We start from the raw sequence: 21569 nt of genomic DNA, 5'->3' as shown, positions 1-21569 counted from the left end.
TTACCATTTTGTTTTGGTAATAAATGGGTCAAGCCTCTGACAATATAGATGTTATGTTATGCATAAATACACAGCTGACATCCTGACTTTGAAGGCTAAACCAACACCACCCTCCCAAGGTCACTACCACTCCAGTTAGGGAACACATGCAACAAGAATACCCATAGAAAACTTTCACTCTATTGATTCGGCTCTAAATCTTCATCTAAGTCTTATGTTGCTGATCCGAGCTTAACTATGGACAAAACTCAAACGCCTCTACTTGGTACAAGGTCAGTACTGGAAGCTGTGTCCCCTATATTCTGGGGTATTTCTTTTGTTTTGTTTTTTGGCCTAAGGCAAACAGAAGGCAGCTATGTGCATCTGCCACTGGTAGCTTTCCTCCAACTTCATTACCTTACAGCTTCATGGGAAAGGGGAGAAAGTATAGAAACCAAATAGTTCCAAGGTAAGAGGATTGTGATCACATCTTATTCTATTTGGAATCACTTTCATCCAAAAAAAGAGCCACAACCACAAAGAGTGACCCATTTTTAAAAATGATGGCTCCATTTTGTGACCTTGAGACTACATTTTGTCCTTGTCTCGTAAGAGAGTTCTGTCTTCCTGGGGACAAAGTATGTGCATATTAGAGGAGAGAGAGGAAGAGCAGAGGGTTTTAAATGCCTTATAGAGAATAAGGACTTTTTATTTAGAAAATGGAAGCACAAATAGGCAAGAGATGATTGAAATGAGCAAAGGTGAACCAACATTTTTAGTTTTGACACAGTCTATGCAGATTTTCTGGTTACCAATGTCCTAGAGAATGAGTGGAAAAGTACATAAATAATTATGCCTGCAAAACTGGGAGCTTTTCTGGGGTCTGAGCTGTGGGCATGTGGATAAATAAAATTCTCTGTGCCTGGAAGCATGTGTACACATTGTGTATGGCAGGAGGGAAGGGGGCTGGTGGGAGGGGGCTCATTTGCAGGCCAAGCAGCGTGGGCAGAACCATTTGAGGAAACTCCCGTAACATTCACCAGCTGCAGAACTGTGTGTATTCATGAAGGGCCAAATTTACACACTCTTAAAATAAACATAATGGAATCAACCAGAGATAGTTTTCAAATGAAGTCCCTTCCCACATCAACAATCTATATATCCAAACCAATCTAAGAGCAAAAGAGAAGGAAAACTGTTTCAGCGGGTAATACTCGGATAAATCAGGCATGAAAACCATGGTAGCCAGCGCATTGACCAGGAAAGATTCATGCTAAGCAATCAGAAAATGCATTTATTTTGTTTCCCAGTCTCCCTTTAAAATGTATTTAGTGGGAATGGTCCTTTCCTTGCTTCTTGATGGAAACTTAGGAGAAGCTCCAGAAGCTTTCAAGTCACTCTTAAATAATGAAGTTTGATGGTCACATTAAATCACAATTGTCATCTCATTAGCAGTTGAAAATTATCTGTTACAAACCGTAATCAAAACCAAGAACCTGACTGAATGTTAGAGCATCTTCCCTCCCTCCTCCAGGAGGACTGGGGCGGAGGTGGAGCATATGTGTCTTTTCTCTTTCCAGCTTTACCTTCTCTTGTATCAGTGGCTACTGACTCTGACCCTGCCAGTGGACAGGGAGCAGAGGGGTCAGAAAGAGGGGGTAAAGGTGGCCGAATGTGTTTACCCATCCACCAAGGTCCAAAGTCAGCCCTGAGCAACCCGTCCCCATATAATGATTTAAGTTGACTCTTACCAGAGCTTGGGTGGATTCTCGGGTGACCCCATTATGGGGCCCCACTGGTAGTCAAAGTTCTTGGGGCCTTTCCTGCCAGGAGGCTTCTTATCTTCTTGCAGCTTCTGCCCTGTTATGAGGTAGGGTGGCTAGTACCCCACTTTCTGTTGCTGGGGGACTCCTCTTGCCCTGGCGGTTCAATTTCTTGGGCAATTTGGTGGTGGTGGGGAAGTGGTAGGTCCATAGGTAAAGAATGATAGAGGAGAGGGAGAGCCTTCCTGAAGATGAAGGAATCAAGGTGGGTCTCTTTCTTCCTTCTTCCTGAGCCATGGGGAGAAAAGAGTCCAATATAAGAAGAAGGTGAAGAGAGGAGGGCAGGTTCCTATTTGATAGAGTGGGACAGACCCCTCCAAAGGAAGCTGAGAGCTCAGAAGAGAGCTAGGAGAAGAAACTGAAAATGAGTATAATACTGTAAATATCTCCTTGGAGAAAGAGGTGAGGGGAGAAAGAGATGAAAGGCAAGGAAATAACTAGAGAGGATGAATGAAGCAGCCTGAATTCTTATCTCCCAAACATCTAGAATGGAATAATAGTCCATCCCTTCCTCCTAGTGATTCTTCCTTGATAATCAGAATCACTTAGCTTACTTCCTGTTTTCTCTTGGTCACTACCTGGGTTTGGGATGTTGCTAGTGCTCTCTGTTCCCTAATCGCAAGGACACATATAAAGCTCTCCCAGGGTTGTGTTAAAGTCCCTTCACAGGCATAGGATTAGGAGATTCCATACCCCCTTCCTTATTGGGAGGCAGATGTGAGATTCAGACCAACTCTTCTTCCAAATAAATCCTCCTCATAAATATACCCTCCTTTTTTATCCTCCTTGCAGATCAGTTATTTGGCTGTTCCTTATTCAAGGCAAGTGGCCATTCATTGACTGTCTTACCTAAAGCTGAGGCACATTAAGTGTTGCCTTAAGATTGTCCAGTTTCTGACTTTGCCTTGGCCGTGAAAAACCACCTTAGTATGAGTAGGTGGCAAGTGGGATTTAATCTTGTCAGTCTAACCTCCCTAAAATACACAGCAAAGCAAAACTTCCTCAGACTCAGTAAAGCCTTGTACTTTATAGCCAATTGAAATGACTCATGTTTCTTATCTTGGTGGCATGTGGCAAAGTAAATCAATAATCAATGTTCCCCCTTTTCCCAGATAGATGCTGCTACTAATAAGGTAGCCTCAGATATGCTTCTAGACACCAAGAGCATGATTTTATTGCTTTTTCTACTTTCTTCCACCCACGTAGAAATCAGTTCAATACCCATTATAACAGGGGCGGCACTGAAGGCCCCAGAGATCACTCAGAATGTTCACCTCTCTGCCAACACCGAATTTACCTTTGGAAAAGCATTTTAGCAACTGCATGAGTGCTCAGGGAGTTCCTTGTTGATAAATTTTCTGAAAGAGCTTGCTTGTGGCCCTCTGGACATTTTCCAGCACTTATTAATGCCTTGCCAAGTTAAAGTGTCTAAATTTCCCATAACTAGATTAGTATCAGATTTTTCAAGCTACTATCTGTAATATTGCTAAAAGAAAGGGAAATGCCAAAACAGAATAGGACATCGGTGTCATGTGATTGGCAGCTGATCCTCTGCTAATACCATCTTGGATGTGAATATTCATCACACACCTATATTTTATGATAGAACATGAAACCCCAACTCATAGCATCTATGTGGGTCCATTGGATCTAAGCTTAATATCTATTTTATATTATTTTAGCACTCCTCCATTTAACTTTTAATTTTCTCCTTTGAGAAATGTCTCATAAAACAGAGGAAACCTTTTCTTAAAATAAACCATCTTTGGATTCTTCCTCTTTCTGGTGATGTCAATGTGAGTTAACACCTCTGAGCCTCACCTATAAAATGGGGATAATTTTGACTTCTCTCAGAATTGGTAGTATTAAATTACATAACAATATATTAAGTCCTTAGAAGGGAGCTCAATAAATATTTACTCAAGTTGTGATAGATAAGAGTTATGGATCATTTTCGAAAGCATCTGCTAGGCAGCCTGGGGCCAGTGGATTGCTTATCACCTTCTGTAGTCTAAGCTTCTTGTCAAGATGTTCACGGAAGTGGCATGGCTTGTCAAGGTGGCACAGCAAAATTGGAATAGATGAGAACTTTAACCTGTTTCTCTTGCCCCATGCTCACTGCACTTGCTGTTCCTTCTATCACATCTTGCTATCATTTGTTAAAGATGATGGTTTTAAAATATCATTACTTCTCATTTTAATTAATATGGCATCCTATGGGAGATGTTCTAAATAATTTAATACACTTAAGACCTATTGTGAAATAAATTTTGCTTACAAATTGCTAAAAGATAAACACCGTATAATTTAAAAGTTATATAATTATTAATGCAAGCAGTACTCTCATACGCATTTATTCATTTCTGAGGCTAATCATTTAGGGGAGTTTTCAGAGAAATTAAGTTACTTCTCTCCTTAATAAGGCACAAAACCTTCAAATTTGGAAATAATGTCATTCTTTTTACTACAAAGACTGGTAATCTCAAATGACTATCAAGCAAATATATTTCTCAGAGGCGTCATACTGGATATCTGAACATTCTACCAACATAAAACAATTTTCTGTCTTTCACCCATTGAGAAGACTTATGTGCAAAATTGAAAAGAGGAGGAAATAAAATACTTATAAGATGGTTGGTGCAATTTTAATTCTATTTTCAACATTTCTCAGACCAAGAAACATGTAACAGACATTACTGAAAAAAAAGATATAAAGTGAAAATAATACTGTTGAAATGAAATATTCTTTTAAGGATTTTTGTTTTGTTTGGATTTTTTTCTGGGTTGTAAACATATTCTGTTTTAATAAAGAGTAATCTCTTACATTTGCATACCATTTGACTAATGTGGCCAGAAAGATTTTTCCATTGATGACCTCATTTTTAAAATGCCTATTTAGGTTAATTTCAGATAGGTAAGTTTAATTATAATCTCTTTAAAGAATGCAGGTGAGGATTTAGGTGATGAAATATTTCTGGAATCTATTGAAGAAGTGCATAGAAAATGCTGGTCACCTGGATAATAAAAGAGAGGTCACCTGTTCTTTAGAGACAAAGAGAAAATGTAGCAAGAAGGTTACTTTTGTGAGTTGGATCAGGGAGAAATTTGCATTTGATGTAATCAGTGATATGGGAGGCAAAACCATCTTTGGAGAAGGATGGGACGTGAAGAGAAAGGTGGGTGGCAGCATCTATGTTGAGTGAATGAACCACTTGGTTGTGACTACCTCAGTGTGAACAACATAGAAGGGGCCAGTGAGAAGGGCAGGTGTTGCAAAGCTTGGTAGATCGATTACATTTAAGTCTCCAAGGCTTGAGTTCTTCATCTGTACATTACAGAAAATGTCAGAGATGATATGAACATTGAATTAGATTAACATAGGAAAAGCTCCCAGGGTAGTTAGTGCCTGGCATGCAGTGAGCATGTTAGTGCCTTTCTCTTCCTCGTATAATGCAGTAACATATCGAATAATAAAGCACAGATTGGGTAAAATAATTTGCAAATTACTTTTCAGTTCTCATATTTTATACTTTTATGAAGACTTGTATTACCCTCTTTGCAATTTATTACTTTGAAAATTACAAGACTTTAGGACAATTATAGATCACTGATAGAGCTTTCTTTCTTCTACCCATCCCCTTTTCTTTTACTTTACCTGTTTTTCAAAATATAACATGAATAAGGAAATCTTTGCTGCATCTTTAAATGGTAAACTTTAGCATAGCTGTGGGGATAGTACAGTCAATCTATTAATTGCACTTACATTTAAATTTTATACTTGTGAGTAAAATGTAGTTCAATACAGTTTGAGCCAGTTTATTTTTTTGGTTATGAGAGCCATTTTTCATTTCATGTTGCAGTAGCTGGATACAATTGTTTGATTTAGAAAAAGAGGCAATAAAGCCAGTGACTTGCTGTGAGAACCTTGGAGAAATTTCTTAACCTCCTTGATCTTCCATTTACTGATCTGCAAACTTAGGGGAAAAAAAACAGGCAAGCATGAATCATGAGGTTTAACTAAGGACTGTGAAGACCTAGAGCAGTGTCTGCCACAATGATATGATACATAAATGGTAGTTATAACCATTACCTCTAAAGTATAACAAATTTTATTTTGTGCTTTTAAATATTGTTTAATAAAATGAATCTGTCTGAAAAAATGTTGCCCTCAGGAAAGCAGTTACCGTATATCAGTCAGAGTTCTTCAGAAAAACAGAACCATGAGGACACACACACACACACACACACACACACACACACACACACGTACACATACATATATAAAGAACTTTATTTGGAGGAATTTGTTCCAGCAGTTGTGAGGGCTGGCAATTCTAAAATCTGTAGGGTAGGCTAGTAGGCTGGAAACCCTCCAGCAGGAGTTGATGCTGCAGTCTTGAGGCAAAATTTTTTCTTCATTAGAGAAATCTCAGTTTTGCTTTGAAGGTCTTGGACCTGGATGATGCCTACCTATACAACTGAAAATGATCTCCTTTACTTAAAGTCAAATGATTACAGATGTTAATGGCATCTACAAAACGTCTTCACTGCCACACCAAAATTAGTGTTTTTGTTTGTTTTTAAGACAGGGTCTCACTCTGTCGTCTAGGCTAGAGTACAGTGGTGCGGTCTTGGCTCACTGCAACCTCCGCCTCCCAGGCTCAAGCAATCTTCCCACCTCAGCCTCTAGAGTAGCTGGAACTAGAGGCACGTGCAACCACTCCTGGCTAATTTTTGTATTTTTAGTACAGACAGGGTTTCACCATGTTGGCCAGGCTGGTTTCAAACTCCTGGGCTCAAGCGATCTGCCTGCCTTGGCCTCCCAACGTGCTGGGATTATAGGCATGGGCCACCTCAGCTGGTCTAAATTAGTGTTTGATTGAATACTGGGTGCTATAGCTTAACCAAACTAACCCGTCACAGATGAGAGACTGACATGAAGTGGGCTTCTAGAGTCATGGTCTGCTTCTTAATTTGGGTGCTGGAATTTTAGAAATTCTTCCAGCAGTAAACTTATGATATGATACTTTTCTGCATAATCATTATACTTTTATGCAAAGCTTTTAAATGTGTTTGTTTTTAATCTACACCCTAAATCAGTGATAGTAAGGGATTTCTTCTCAGAGAGTTTTGGCTGATGGATGCTCCAGATGTTGTATAAAACAATATTGTGTAATTGCATCCAGGCTTGGTGGGTGATACCGTTGTATCACCTACTGATAGCTCCCAATATACAAGCCCAAGGAGCAAGCATGTCAGCTATGTATTTACCATCTCATTGGTTATTACAGTTTTAAAATACATGAAAACTCTGAAGTCCTAAAGTACCCAAGGACTCTATGGAGTTGTTATATATGTTTAGAATAATGATATTGCTAACATTCTCTCTGTAAACATAGTGATGATTAGTCTAACATTCACTTAGATCGAAGAACCCTAATGTGGCTTTCTTCTCTAGATTAATGTATCTATAGGTCTTCAGTTTTTCTTATTCTTCTAATATTAGTTAGACATGGCAAATAAAGAATATATGACTCAAAGCCTACCTTTGCTGAGTGGTAATTTTCTCAACCTTCCTGGTTGAGAAAATGCATACTAGATTCTAAGTCTCCTAAAATAAATGCTAATATATACAATTGACAATTAGTACAATTTCCTGGTTGGACAATTGTACCATAAAAACACTATTTCAGCTGGGATTTAGGAGACTTGAAATCTACTATATATTCTGACAAAAATTATATGGTTTTTTGCCTCCTGGTTTCTGCATCCTGTAAGCTCAGTCTTACATCAAACTTATTATGGCCTAGATTCTTTTACATTTTTTTTTTTTTTTGCAGACAAAGGAAATATGAAAATGTGAGAGTGCAGTTCTCTATTCATCCTTCATAATTGGCCCAATTTTGCCAAAGATCAAGTCAAAATGCTGGAAGGAAATTTTCCAGCAATTTCCTCTTATCTGACTCTTTAAACCTGATAAAGACTGCATTTCATTAGCCAGGTTATTTCTGGCAGTGTTTAAAAAGGGCTTTTGGCAGTGAGTGTATTGAAGAAGGTGGCATACAAGGGAAGGTGCAGAGGCCAGGCACAGTGGCTCACGCCTATAATCGCAGCACTTTGGGAGGCTGAGGTGGGAGAATCATTTGAAGCCAGGAGTTTGAGACCAGCCTGGCCAACATGATGAAACCCCATCTCTGCCAAAAAATACAAAAATTAGCCAGGAGTGGTGGCGCATGCCTGTAGTCTCATTTACTCCAGGAGGCTGAGCCAAGACAATCACTTGAACCTGGGAGGTGGAAATCACAGTGAGCCGAGATCCTGCCACTGTGCTCCAGCCTGCAAGACTCCGTCTCAAAAAAAAGGAAGACACTGGATGGAGGATGGCAGGAGTCCCTGTTTTTCGGTCATGCCAGATTGTTAATTTGTTTCCACCCACTCTGTTGACTGCAGGCAGGAGAAGGGCCATTTTTATGCGAGATAATCCCTTTGTAAATGAGCAGGCCGTATTTTTATGTGGCATTGGGTGGAAGGATGGGACTAGGGTGAGGCGAATGAGGCACTTGTCTTGAGTACAAACTTTTAGGGAGCTCCAAAAATCTCTGAGTTAAAATAAAAACCATTTAAAAATTATTTAAAAAATAGTATTTCTCTTGATTTATGAGTTTTTTTCCTCTCCCCTTAAATATTCCCAAGCCAAGTTGAGTGAAACTCAATCTGAGATATTTTTAAAGCCCCGTTTAAAATTTCTATTTCCTAAACGAAGGTTGTTTGAGGTTTGCACTTTTTCTTGAATATAAGGTTTCTCTTCAATTATTTCACTTTAAATTTATCCAAACATAGATAAGGGGAAACAGCAGGCTAGGTTTTAAAGGCAACAGTGATAATTCAAGGGATAAAAAGAGTTAAATGAGTGGAAGAAAATATAAAGGGAACATTGGGGAGAAAACCTAAGTAGAGTTTTCTGATTGTAAAAGTAATAAATACTCAATTCTTCTAATGAAATTTGAAATTTATAAATTTTAGAAAATTGTGAAGAAAAAATACTACCTTCCAAACCATCTTTACTGCCAAAAAGAAAAATGTGTTAGTAAATATCTTTACATTCTCTTTGTATCTTTCTTCCTCATTTCCTCTTCCCTCTACTTCATACACATCTATTTTCAAACATCTATCTGACACATGCTAATTTTATGTACACAGTTGTGTATACTACTGTTTACACTTAATATTTTGTAAGCATTTTCGTATGTCAAATCAAATTCATATTTTCAAGTTTAGAATTTTAATAAATATTTATATGGCTCTCCATTGCTATACTATATTTTAGCTAAGCAGCTCTTCTTACTATATACTTAAGCTTATTTTTAGTTTTTGGCTATTGTAAATATTGTTAAATGTAAACATCACCTAAGGAGAAATTCCTGTAAGTTAAGTCATAAAGTCAAATGCTATGGGCCTCTGTATGGTTAAAGATGCAATTGTCAAGTTATTTTCCAGAAAGCCTTCTTATAGAATTATTGACAACATTATGTTTTTTCCCTATTATTGTCAATTCTTAGACAGTCCTTTTCAAACCTGAGATGTATTTTCATACATCTTTATATAACATTCACTTTTTTTTTTGTTTTTTAGATAATTCTATTTTTGATGCAGCAATTTAGTCCATTTAGTCCAGTGTAAAGGATAAGGGTTGCAGGTGCACACCTCCATCCCCCATGTTTATAGTGCTTTTGGGGCCTAGTTTAATGTAAAAATGCAGAGGTCTATGTACAAGTTGCTAACCTGATCTGTGTGGTACAAAAAGTTCCATGTATAATTCTTGATTATGGATTGATTATCCTTTTTTTTTCTAATAAATGATCCCTTTTGCCCCATTTAGTTAAGTTTACTTTGCATTAAATTAGCCTAATGAAATCATATTACTCATGTTTGCCTTTGGTTTGTTTTTGCTTGATATACCTGTGTGCACATTGTAGTTTTACTTTTTAGAGTCGCTTTATTTTCAGCTCTGCCTTTTGTGTATGTAGCATGTAGTCAAGAAATTTTTCTTTTAACAAAATATTTAGCCTATTTATGTTTTTTTTTGTTTTTGTTTTTTTTTTTTTGAGATGGAGTCTCGCTCTGTCGCCCAGGCTGGAGCACAGTGGCAAGTTCTCGGCTCACTGCAAGCTTGGCCGGGTTCACGCCATTCTCCTGCCTCAGCCTCCCGAGTAGCTGGGACTACAGGCGCCCACCACTACGCCCGGCTAATTTTTTGTATTTTTAGTAGAGACGGGGTTTCACCGTGTTAGCCAGGATGGTCTCAATCTCCTGACCTCATGATCCGCCCGTCTCGGTCTGCCAAAGTGCTGGGATTACAGGCGTGAGCCACTGTGCCCGGCCTAGCCTATTTATGTTTATGTTAACTAACATGTTTGTTTTCTTTCTGTCATATTTTTATATTTGTTTTTTATTTTGTCTGTTGCTACATGAATTTTACATTTCTCAAGTGATTTTTTAGTGTTTTTATTTCTACAAATGGTTTTATTTAAATTTTCAAAAGGTAGTGCTGAATCTATATTTAATTATTGCTATCAATAATGAAAAAGCTTTAATTTTTCTTTTTCTAGCAAATATGAAATAAGTGAATCTCCTGTCACAATAAAAAACTGAACAAAATATTAAAAAGAATGCCTTTCAGGACAATGGGCACAATATAATAAAGGACAGGGATCCCTGAGAGGAGATGTGGGAAACAACATTAGCCCTCTGATTGACCCAGCTTTGTGCCTTGAGAGTTTCCAGGTAGTGGGGTAGGGATGTTGAGCCCAGGCAGAGCCCAGTGGACATTACTTGTTGTGCAGACAGAGCTGGGGATTTGGATAGTAAGAGCAGCTGGAGTTCACAGGGCAGAATACAGGAATCTGAAGATCTGCAGAGCGACCCCGCAAGTTTTCTGTAGATTACTGATCACTGCATGCATATGAGAAAACTACTTGAGGCTGGTGAAATAATCACTTTAAAGGGTAGAAACCACAGTACTTAATGCTCACGCAGGGATAGAAACAGTGTCTATTTCTACTAACCAGGCTGGAAAAATCTCATATTTAATTGGAGTATTAGGTAAAATACTTTGAAGTGTCTTGTTTCCATGGTAAGGAAAAATTAGCTCTGGACTAATTCTAGTTGAAACCATGAATATTAGCATTGCTAAATGTTCTGCTCACAGAAGTCCAGAAGCAGTGCCTGTTTCTACCAGCCAGACTGGCAAATCTCATAATTCATTGGAATATTGGGTAGAGTACTCAGAGTTTCTTGCCTCCATAGTGGGAAAAATTAGTCCTAGATATTATGTGATAATCGGTTACATGTAACCAATCTTCAAAGCAAGACTTGAAATGTTCAAATTGTTTCCAAGTAATTCATCTTTGCCCCAGAAGAAAACTAAAAAATACGTATGAGAGTACAAAAGTATCCAGTACTCAACAAGATCATATCCAATCAAAATACCTTGCCATTTAATAAAACATTATCAGATATCAAAGAAACAGGATAACATCAACTATAATGTGGGAAATAAAATCAGTCGATTTCACACTTAACCAGATGTGACACAGATGTTAGAATTAGTAGACAATGGCATCAATCACTGTAACTAAATTACATAAAATTAATAAGTAGAGACACAGAAGATATTGCAAAGACCCACATTTAACTTCTAGCCATAAATATTACAAGGTTTGATATAAAAATAAACTGACTTGGATTAATGGTAGATTAGACATCCCAGAGAAAAATATTCATGAACTTGAAAACGTATCTATGGAAATAGTTAAAATAAAACATACTGAGAAATAAAATAATTTTTAAAAAGAACCCAATAGCAGTGAACTGTGTGACAACTGGAAGCAGCCTAATTGTGTATAATTGGATTTCCTGAAGGAGAGATACAAGTGGGAAAAGAAAATAATATTTGAAGAACCAATGCCGAACATTTTTCAAATTTTATGAAAATAATAAACTTATACTTCCAAAGATCTCAATAAACCACAAGCAGAAGAAACAGAAAAAAAGAGCGATACTAACAAGCAGCAAAATGCAATTGTTGAAAGTTATTGCTGAAGATAACATCTTAAAAATAATTAGAGAAGAAAAAGACATGTTGTGCAGAAGAACAAAGATAAATATGGACAAAACAGACTTCTTGGTGAAAACAATGCATGTAGAAAAAGTGGAGCAGTATCTTTAAAGTACTGAAACTAAAACAATAACAAACAAAAATCCCGCAAAAAATGTCAACCTAACATTCTACACCCAATAAAAATATATTTCAAAAACAAAGGCAAAAGACTTTCTAAGGCATGCAAACTCTTGAACTAATTCATGGTCAGCACATCTGCATTACAAGAAATAAAGAAGTCCTTCAGACAGAAGGCAAATTATATCATGTGAAAAAGAATATATATGAAATGGTAACTACATGGGTCAATACGTAAGATTTTAAAGATATTGTTTAACTAGCTTTAAAACATAAATGACTTCACATAAAAATTATCACAATGTAGTGTTAGGTTAAAAACAAGGAGTAAAATATATGACAACAATACCTGAAAAGTCAGAAATGGAGGAATAAAATTACACTAGGTAAAGTTCTCATTTTATGCATGGAGTGGTATAATATCCCTTACATTTAAATTGGGATAAATTAAAGACATAGGGTCTAAACCCTAAAGCACCAGTAGAATAACAAAACCAAAATTAAACTGTAAAATTTATCTGTACCTTTTTGGCACTATAGAATTGCTATAGCTACCATTTTGTTTGATTTGTAAAAATCGATTCTGACATCTGGCCAATTACGGACCAATATCTTAGTTTCACATCCTTTTGTTTTGTATATAATTCAATAGGCAGGGACTGAAGGGTGGATCTAGCCTGCTATCTAGATCCCCAAAATCTAAAACCACTTATGAAGCATTTGTTCTTTTCCCTTTCTTTCCTATTTGAAAATGTCATGTTATACATAGAATGATTGAAAACAGCTCCAAATTCTTTTTCAAGTGCTGCCACAGAGATGTCACTGTAAAGGTCCCCTGATGCAGCTGTTAAAAAAAGTTGTATTTTTTTTTTCTATTCTTATAATTGTTAGGAACCTCACTGTGCCAACACAGAGCTGGTGGATGGCTCTGTATTTTCTCTGAAATGGAAGTTATACTAAAGACACAGGCTTCCAATTTTGTTGTCAAATTTCTTTCTTTTTTCTTTTTTCTTTTTTTTTTTAAGTTGAGATGGTGTCTCACTCGGTCGTCCAGGCTGGAGTGCAGTGGCACGATCTTGGCTCACTGCAACTTCTGCCGCCCAGTTCAAGTGATTCTGCTGCCTCAGCCTCCCAAGTACCTGGGATTACAGGCGGCACCACCATGCCCAGCCAATTTTTGTATTTTTGGTAGAGACAGGGTTTCGCCATGTTGGCCAGGCTGTTCTTGAATTCTTGACCTCAGGTGATCCTCCCGCCTTGGCCTCCCAAAGTGCTGGGATTACAGGTGTGAGCCACCATGACCAGCCAAGTTTCATTTTTATGACTTGTAACAAATTGGGATAGACATTATAGACTTGTAAGGAGCTAAGTATAAGTTTCTGGCTTGCTTCCAACTGATATGCTACACACATTTGAAAAACAAAGCCATCATCATCCTCAGCACAGTCTCCTAATTCATTCCTAAACTTCCTTTCAAGGAAACAAGTTTATGCTGAATGATCATTTTATCTAAACCATTTGAAATCTCACTGTTACAAATGGCACTTAACAACCATTCCTGAGACTTCAAATTTCTCTAACTCATTTTTTTTCCTGCAAAAATTTACTGATCAGCTACTGTGTTCCAGGTGAAACTCTCATTACAGAAGACTCAATGATGAAATAAGCTATTATAATAACAAGGCCACTCCTGTCATGGAAATCACATTTGACTGAGGGACACAGGCAATAACATGTAAACAAATACTATAATTTCACAAATTTTAAATGCTAAGAATAAAGGTAGAATGATGGAGTGAGGGAAAGCACCATTTCCTAGGATCCCTTGTGATGGGATGACTGGAAAGAAGGCACCATTAGATCATGCAGCAACATACGCCCCCTCCCAAGGAGATTAATTTTGGAAGGAGCCATTCAAGCATAGATGGGAGAAGAGAATTCCAGGCAGAGGAAACAGCAATGCAAAAGTTCTAAAGCAGATACAAGTTTGGTGTGTTCAAGGAACAGCAGAAAGCATTAGGCTGAAGCATCATGAGAGAGGAAGACCTAAGTCGTGGATAAAGTCCTGAGGGCAGAGTAGGGTCTTTTGTTCATGATAGTGATTTGGGATTCAAGTATGTTCAAAAACCTTTTGAGGACTTTAAGGTAGTCATAATCTGATTTATAATTTTGAAAGAGCACTTTAGATGCTCTGTGGGAAAAAGATTAAAAGGGGGAGAAAGTCGAATTTAGAAGCAGTAGTTCAGAGGCTATTGCAGAACTCTGTGATGCTGGCTTATGTAGCGCTGGAAAAGGGGAACAGCGGACAGATGAAAGGTATATTTTGGAGGTAGTGCTGATAGCATCTGGTATGTAGAGAATTGCTGTTACCTGAGAATAATAGTTACCATTTATTTTCCAAATAATATTAAAGAGAACTTTTAAGAAAAACATTTGTTTTCCCTACCAATTTATTACTGTATTATTTTTCAATTTAAATCCAAACTGTTCTTTTATAACCCTTCACTCTTTTCTTAATACTTTCATACACATTGTTCTTTTAATCCTTATACCATCCTTGGGAGACAAACAATGCAGATTTTCTTATTCCAGTTTTTATAAAGAAACTGAGCTTCAGACAGGGTAATGTGATTCATTTAAGGTTGCCTAGCAAGTCAAGCTATAAATTAGGATTCAAAGCCCAATTCATCAGGCTGTTTTCATACAGTATAGCACAGCTGAGCACATAAGAGAAGGATCTGATAAAAGGGTCACCATTTTACCCCTTTCATCTGCAGTTCTTTAGGAGTACCTCATCCCCCCTCATATCATCATGGAATAGTTCTTTGGTGGCAGAGTAAAGAGGGATATTTTTCTCTTCTGCTTCTAATTGTCAGAGCTACTAACACTGTGAGACAGGGCATTTTCCTCATTACTTAGTGCCGTCATGACGTGGTCAGGAACTCATTCTCTAATAACGATTGGGGAAGAAGTTACAGAAACAAGAAATCCACAGAAGAATGCACCATTAAGGTGCTTTGGAGCAGTGAGAACACTTAACAAGGAGAATCAAGAGTAATCAGTGCTTACCCAAAAGCCATAATGTGCACAAAAGATGAGGGTTATGAGAAGGAAATTAAAAGAGCAAGGGTGAAACTCATTTTAACAGTCAAAGTTACCTTGAAAGAAGTTAAAATTTGATGAGTGTAGCCTATCATTGAATACAGTTCACCTACTCTCAGATAATCTGGTGCATAAAGCCCCAAATTTCCTCCAAATTTGAATGAGTTTGTGAACATATCTTTATTTTACAGAGGATAAACCTGCATCTTTTTTTCCCCAGAAAGTGTACTAGTTTGAGTAGAATAGTTTATAAATCATACGGTATTATGTCAAATGTATTATTAATTTTATTATTATTATTTTTTGAGACGGAGTCTCTCTCTGTCACCCAGGCTGGAGTGCAGTGGTGCGATCTCGGCTCACTGCAAGCTCCACCTCCCAGGTTCATGCCATTCTCCTGCCTCAGCTTCCCAAGTAGCTGGGACTACAGGCGCCCGCCACCATGCCCAGCTAATTTTTTTCATATTTTTTAGTAGAGATGGGGAATTTTATTATTTTAAAATAATTCAACAAATAGTTACTTCGTACCTAAGCACAGCATCACAATGAACGTAATCTACTCTTGCTCTCTCCCTCCACTCCAAAATTGCTGAGCATCTGGCTATTCCTGGAACATGCCAGACATACATGTTTCTCATGGCTTAGATTTAGCCTATTCTGTTTCCCCTGCCTCAACTTTCTTATTCCAGAATCTTATTTCATTTATTTTCTCACCTCCTTCAGGTTTCCCTCAAATGTCACCTTCCCACAGAGGCCTTCCCGGGATATCCCATGTAAAATTCCAAAGTCACCTTTGCCTCCACCACTACCATCACACACACACATTTCATATCCTCCTGTTTTCCCAAAAATGTAAACTTCCTAGGGGCAAGGATTTTTGTTTTGGTTGTACCTTCAGGACCTAGGACAGTGCCTGGTACATAGTAGCTAATATTAATAATATGTTTTGAGAAAATGAATGAATGAAATTAATCCCTGCACCCAAGAACTTGCAGACTAGACTGGAAATTTCTATTTCATATGATCATTGTTATGGAAAGGTTAGCACAGGATGTTATGAGCACACGGAGTTCGCAAGTCACAATAGGGATGGGGAAGACAGATGAAAGGAGAAGTTACTAAACTGATACCCAAATATTAACTAGGAATTAGGTTTAAAAAGAAGACATTGATTGAATTGTAAACATTTGACTTAGATTTGGTCATGGCCATAGAGTAAGGTATTACCGTCTATCTGTACACAGAGCTAGAGCAATAGCTTTGACAAGCACACATCCAGAAAGTAAAAGTTAATAACTAAAAGGCACCTTTTGAGTTATCATGAGACATCATCACATTTAAACCCCTTGAACTGTGATATTTATATAGATGACACACTGATATAAACTCATAAACTCATTTTCGGGATATTAGTTCATAAAATTGCCGTTTGCTTTTACTTGGCTTTGATTCACAAATTTATCACTCAAGGAGGTTTAATTTCTCTTCTACCCATTTATAATTTCTGTTATATACAACATAGGTGTGTGATGACAGCATGTATTCGAAGGTGAGATTCACATTATATTATCTACAGATTTCTTATTTGTTTTAAATCATTTAGTCATAGCCATTTATTATTAAACAGCTAATAGCAACACTGACATAACAAATATAAAGGTGATACACATTTAGAGTAAGATTGTAAGTAAACTATGCTGTTATTGAATTCTTCACCTTAACTATTTTGCATGTTAACAGGGAAACCACTGGTTCTTAGCTAAAAAGGACAAGAATGCTTCCTGGATTAAGGGTCTCCAGGGAGAAGTAAAAAAAATGGTCTCTCATTTCTGGCTCCTACCTCTCTGTAGGGACTACACTGGTCTTCATGGCAAAGGCAGAAAACAGAAAAGTCTTGGTTACATAAGTGCATCTTCTAGCAAAGAGCGAAATGCTTTTTTACCAGTGGTAAGGGAATAATATTCCAATTTCTGCCTAAAGAAACAAAGAGAGCATGCCCTTCTACAGAGAGCAGTCTAGCTGTGTGTTGTTCACTCAATGTTGCTCCTCCACTCAGCTGGTTTCCCTGGTAAATTGGATTGCCTCTAGCAACCTCAACTTCTCAAATTGTTATCACTTGCAGAGTTGGCAGCTGTAAATCTAAGCTCATATTGGAAAAGAACAGCATTCAAATAGAAAACACATCAAAAGTATAATCATACCTTTAGCATTTTATTACAAGTTTCAATAACTGCTTTTTTGCCCGACATTCAAATGATGATGATTATTATTATTATTATTTTTTAGAAAAGTGGTTCTCAACTCTGCTTGTACTTTAGAATTACCTGGGACACTTTAAAAAATAGCAATGCATAGATCCTCCCCCAGAAACTTGTACAAGTTGATCTGGGTGTGACCTTATTCCGTTTTTATTTCTCTGACACGATCAACCAACATTAATACGAGTGTGTGTGTGTGGCAGAGGGGTCAACGAAGACATAGGCCAGAGCACTTGGCTTTAAGATGCAGATATTACTACCTTCTACACACATAGCCTTAGGCATATATCTTGGCATCCCTAATCCTTAGTTTGCTCGTCTTAAAAGTAGAAATAGCAATATCTGCCTGTTCTTTGAGTGTAAGTTTGCTTGTTGGACTCAAATAAAAAAATAGCTTTTAAAATACTTTGAAAGTACCTTAAAAATTGTATACATTTAAGGTGTACAAATGCAGTTTTGTTACATGGATGTATTGTGTAGTGGTGACAGCTGGGCTGTATAATGTACATTGTACCCATTAAGTAATTTGTCATTCCTCAGCACCCCCCAACCCTTCAAAGTCTCCAGTGTCTATTCTTCCACACTCTATGTCCATGTGTACACACTATTTCACTTCCACTTAAAATTATTTGTGTAAATATGTAGTATTTGGCTTTCAGTTTCTGAGTTGTTTCTCTTAAGATAATGGCCTCCAGTTCTATCTATGTTGCTTCAAAAGACATGATTTCATTCTTTTTTATGGCTGAATAGTATTCCATTGTGTGTAAATGCCACATTTTCTTTAAGCATTCATCTGCCGATGGACACTTAGGTTGATTCAAAATCTTTATTATTGTGAATAGTGCTGTGATAAATATATATGAGCAGGTATCTGAAAGTACATTTTAAAACATGCTGCAGTAGCAATTTGTTACTTTTTGGCTGCCTACCATCTATTTTACCTTGGAACAACCAAGAAACTGTACTCCACTTCCACACATGACCAAAACCAGCCAATTGGAGTCCCTTCCTAAAAGGTTTGAGAGTTTCAGTGGTTGCTTTTCCATTCAGTCCTAGTGGTGGAGCTGTGATATGTCTGCTCTAAGATCCTAGTCAATGCCTTACTCCCCAGCCTGCAGAGATGCCCTGGTGCCTCTGAACTTGGTAACTTCATTCTCCATCTTCTTTTTGTCATTACATAATTGCAACTACTCTTCTCTATACTAAACTAAAATTATTCAGCCATGACCTTTAACAAATATCTCATTTCCTTGATATTTCCATGAAGACCCAGGTTCCCTGCAGACTCAGGTGGTCTGAGAAGAACTGGGAGAGAGTGCTACTCTGCTCACCCACAGTACCTGCTATCTGACTTGACTTGTTCTGATTTCTGTATTCTTCTTGGGCTCCTTTGAGAAAATGATCTCGTGCCCCTTTTCATAATATACATCCTTTTCTTAAGAATGCCTAGGAAGAGAGAGAATAATCTCTTAAAAGCAGAAATACTATGCAGCCATAAAAAAGGATGAGTTCATGCCCTTTTCAGGGACGTGGATGAAGCTGGAAGCCATCATTCTCAGCAAACTAACACAAGAACAGAAAACCAAACACTGCATGTTCTCACTCATAATTGGGAGTTGAGCAATGAGAACACATGGACACAGGGTGGGGAACATCACACACCAGGGCCTGTCAGGGGGTGGGGGGCTAGCGGAGGGATAGTATTAGGAGAAATACCTAATGTAGATGATGGGTTGATGGGTGCAGCAAACCACCATGGCACATGTATACCTATGTAACAAACCTGCACGTTCTGCACATGTACGCCAGAACTTAAAGTATAATTTTAAAAAAGGAGAAATCAGAAGGAATGAGGAACTTTCTCGGTATATGACATATTCAGTTAAAGAAGGAAGGCTACTGGTTCTAGCCTTGGATCCATCACTGGTTAACCATGGACAGGAAATTTAACCTCTCTGTTAAATTATGTCTACATCTGTAAATGAAACTTAGAAGTTTATTGTGTTAAACAATTGAGAGTGTTATAAAATAAGTACTTACAGATACCAGAAAACGTTAAATGTTGATAATGGTGGTAATGGTTATGATAAGAAAGAAGAAACTAGGCTGTGGATTTAATTGGAAATATATATGTATATTGTAAAAAAGAATTATATGTTTATATGTGACATATTTTATTACATAAAATATATATTTAATAAATATATAATATATACAATATATCATATATATTTTTTTATTTGTGTTTTAACTACATATATGTTAGTATATATTATACACTAATATTTTTATATAGCTATTATTTTTAATTGATTCCAGTAGCTACTTCAATTGGCCTGAAAACAAAAACATTGCTGATTATTCAGTGCCCAAACCCTCTCAGAAGACAGTCAAGACACAGAGCTATGGATTGCTATGAACTTTTCTGTTTTGGGGATCTTTTCTTCCTCTAAGGAAAACAATTTATTTTGTGGCAAGGAAGATTTACAGTTAATAAGCTGTGGTCACCTTACTTGAGAAAACTTTTTCTTTCCTACCAATGTTACACATGTACTGTGCTTATGCACACACATGCAAACACACACACACACAAATCTGGGTTAATCAATTCTAAGTCTATTGCAAGCATAGAAAGCAAAATGCTTCAGCATCATCTTTGAAAAAAATTGCTCATTGTTATCCTGCACAACACATCATTGTCAGCTTGTTCTCACACAAAAGCTTTGCTTTATCTGCTGTGGAGTTCTGTTTAAAGAAAATAAAAGGAAATGTCCTTAATTTTCAGCTTCCATGAGTTTCAACAGTTTTTGTTAATTCTGATGCCCACCTGGAAAGAATATATCTTGTATTTACCACTGGGCAGAACATGTACTGCAAAAATCTATCTGAATTTGATAACAAGAATGTGTGATGGGGTTATTAGTGGCTAACTGCCTCCACTTCTCCTGGTACTTGGCCTGGGTCAAGCATTTATTGATTCTGATTGCAGTTTGACAAGATGGTGTTGCAGTTACAGAACAGACATTGTTAGGAGTGTGGGATACTTGAGAACGTGCTGAGAGGTTCTTTTGTCTGAACTTTAATTGGAAGAATAAGGTAATGTATTCAGGCATTTGGGACATGTGTAATTTCCTTAGGAGAAGGCTGGGAATCCTGGGGAGGAAAAAAGTGGAGGGATTGAATATGAGGGTTTTTGTGGGCCAAGCTTACTCAACATTATGCAAATAGCAGAGTCAACAAAGACACGGAACTGGAGGACTCAGGTTCTGACTGATCTCTCAGGCATGTCTCCTAACTTACCTAGAAATAACTGCTTTTGTCTCTGTCAGTTGTTTGGCTTCTATTATCTTTGAGGCCTTGGACAAGTTACTTAACTACTTTAAAGCTTCAATTTCAAAAGTGAGAATAGTATCTACAAAGCAGGCATATTTTATGTGAAGGAAGGATTCCTAAATGCTTTATTCAATTAAAAATGCATATATGTCAAAATTAATCCTAGAAAGTAAGGCCAGGAATTGATTTGATTAGGTCTGGAGCCAGGCTGCAAGAGTTTAAATTCTACCTCTGCTACTCAGAGCTTGCACATCACCTTTTCCTTCTCTGCAAAAGAGGGATAATAAGAGTGTTGCTTCATGGAATCTTCTTTTTTGTGAAAAATAAATAGCCTGAGATCTATGAGGTGCTTAATGTTCAAAAAGTATTAGATTTTATTGTAACAATTTTTATTTTCCTGCAAAAGTAGCACATCCTCACATGACCAAAACATAAATATCATTTAAAATTCTCTAGGCTTGTCTTTTAAATTAGGCAAGTCTTCATAATATTTTAAATTGGAATACATTTGCTATATTTGAAATTTTGTAAATAAAGTGAGAATGTGTTGATATTTTTACATTGAACTATTTCATATTTGCATACTTAAAATTTGTGTGATTCCAATTTGTATAAAATGTGATTAGCCCTGTATCTCAGTGGGATGTCATGAGCATTAAATATGCTAATGCATGCCAGTCTCGTTTAGCCCATGGCCTGACATTATTAATAATAATGATCTCTAGGCAGTGAGAACTAAGATTGGGCTCTTGAGACAGAAAAAAAAAAATGCTGTTTCTTCCCCCATGGCATCTTGCAATAATTTACCCGGGCTTGGCTGTCTTTTTATCCTAGCAC

General features: G+C 37.2%; 1 long non-coding RNA gene across 1 annotated transcript in view; it reads left to right on the top strand.

Moving 5' to 3' along the window:
* The window catches only part of LOC129532656 (uncharacterized), a 102209-nt gene that overhangs the window by 10968 nt on the left and 69672 nt on the right, over positions 1–21569 (top strand). The gene's annotated exons all lie outside the window — the stretch shown is intronic.

This window comes from Gorilla gorilla, chromosome 2, assembly GCF_029281585.2.
Source record: "Gorilla gorilla gorilla isolate KB3781 chromosome 2, NHGRI_mGorGor1-v2.1_pri, whole genome shotgun sequence".
Taxonomy (NCBI): Eukaryota; Metazoa; Chordata; class Mammalia; order Primates; family Hominidae; genus Gorilla; species Gorilla gorilla.
This window is presented reverse-complemented; position numbering and strand designations above follow the sequence as displayed.